Source organism: Cyprinodon variegatus, unplaced genomic scaffold, assembly GCF_000732505.1.
Source record: "Cyprinodon variegatus isolate N-32 unplaced genomic scaffold, C_variegatus-1.0 Scaffold1023, whole genome shotgun sequence".
Classification (NCBI taxonomy): Eukaryota; Metazoa; Chordata; class Actinopteri; order Cyprinodontiformes; family Cyprinodontidae; genus Cyprinodon; species Cyprinodon variegatus.
Window position 1 is genome coordinate 168,483 of NW_015151476.1, and position 2,177 is coordinate 170,659.

Sequence of the window (2,177 nt, forward strand, 5' to 3'; positions counted from 1 at the left end):
GGCTGATGTTCGCCAACCATTCATGCAATTTTATTTATTCATTTTTTAAAATTAATAATGCAGTAGATCACGAAAATTAGAATCACGATGCATCATCATCACGATTATTTTGCACACCCCTACATACCACCCCACAAGGAGTGAGAAAATAGTTTATATATATATATATATATATATATATATATATATATATATACATACATATATAAATTTCTAAATATCATTTCTAAATATCTCATAGCTTTTGACGTCTCAGGGGGGCTGTAACTCTCAGGCTGGAGGTAAATATAGCTTAAAAAAATCGGTTATTAACATTTTTGCACTTTTTTATGTGTTCAATAAGTCAGGTAAGTTTTTGAGGCCAATAAACTTTACTAGTTTTCACACACATTCATATACCCAGACCTAAAACCTGCCTTTGCACAGCAGCTTTAATCACTTGGAAATATCTCTTCTGACAGGAAACATTTGAAGAGATGTTTGTCTATTATTCCCTAGCTCGTAATTTTTCGGTGGTTTAGATTACTCTCAAAAGTAGCCTGCATGGCTCACCACCATCATTGCATTAGCAGATGAGTCATTGGCCGACACATGTACTCTGAATATTTTGTCCATGTTTTTGTTTAAAATGTATTTATATCTGAGAATTAGATGGGAAATACACTGCCCCGTCATAATGAAACTAGTCAGAAAGATGTTTAATGTAAATGTTTTGGTCCATAAGGTTTGCTAGCTGGCACAGCTTCATTTAAATTGCATCTTTGTTAGATAAGTGCCAATCCTTTCTCCTTAATTGAATGGTGTTTGCTGTTATTTTTCAGCTGATGAGAAATGCATCAATAATAAAGGTACTAATGGAAATGTTGAGTGCTGCTTTGTGGTGCATTTGTTCAACCTTTTAATGTCTTTCCCAATTCTATCTGGAGCTGAAAAGCTTCAGGCTAGGATGGTTCAGGGATAGTTTAATGTAAACCTGGCTGAGCAACATTTTATAACAACTGTTGCACCCATAGCCTCATGTTTTTGTAAAGGCCAATTGAAATTTTTTTTAGATTTCTTAGACATTTTAGTTTATTTATTTATTTTTGGTACAACCATGCTAAAATAACTGCTGTCATTATATTGGTCAAATATTATATTGACTGTGGAAAAGGTTGTGTGCTGGAATTTCTCTAGATCAATTTAAAGTAGCAACAAGTGGACTTAAGGTACTTTTTTATGTCCTCAGACAAAATGCTTTAAAAGAGGCTTTGGAGCAGAGATGGCGTTGATACAAACTGCCCAGGGTGCCATCAGGTTTGGACCAGCGACGAGAGGAAAGAAGAAATCTGGTGGAACTGGAGCAGGTTTGCATTGTCTCTTACACATAGATGGGAAGTCAGCACCTCTCTGTTATCAGTCTGCACCCTTTGGTGTCTTCTTGGAATATGAAAACTGTTCACAAGATTTTATCTCAGCCCAGTCTCAGAAAACTTGCATTTTTTTTATCAAAGGGGAACAGAAATGGCATTGAATGCCATTCAGGCAAGAACCACCACCGCATCAGAGCAGGGGCGGAGCTAGATGGGGGGCCAGGGGTGGCCATGGCCACCCTTAGCCAATCACTGGCCACCCATGTGGCCACCCCTACCAATTTTTTCCCTCTAATACAGATGGTGTCAGCAGTAATAATCTCAAGTAGAATATTTAAAACATTTAAATTTTTCATATAGTAACAATTAATTGACAACAAAAAGCAATTAATTATACACATCGATATACTAACATTAAAGATGATAAGTACAGAATTCATGCACTTTTCAGAACTAGATTTTGTGTTTTATGGGGTAAAGAGAGAATTATGTCTCTCTACAAGTCATTTCTGAGTCTTCAGTGAAATCATAGATAAATAACCATTTTAATAAAAACTTATTAAGCAATCAGTTTATGTAGATATTAGTACTTGTAAATATACATTTTATGCAGAATGATTATTGATAAAAGTAGGTAAGTAATGACAATAGAAAAGATGTCCGCCCCAGAACTCAAACCTGAAAGAATTTAACTCACTATATATTTTATCTTGAAAGCACAGCTGTTTAAATATATGCGTCTATTTGTTAGAAAAGGCTGTAGGAAAGTATAGTTATGGATGTTGTGCTTGTTAATTTTGCTTTTGGAACAGTGTAGCTTAACCC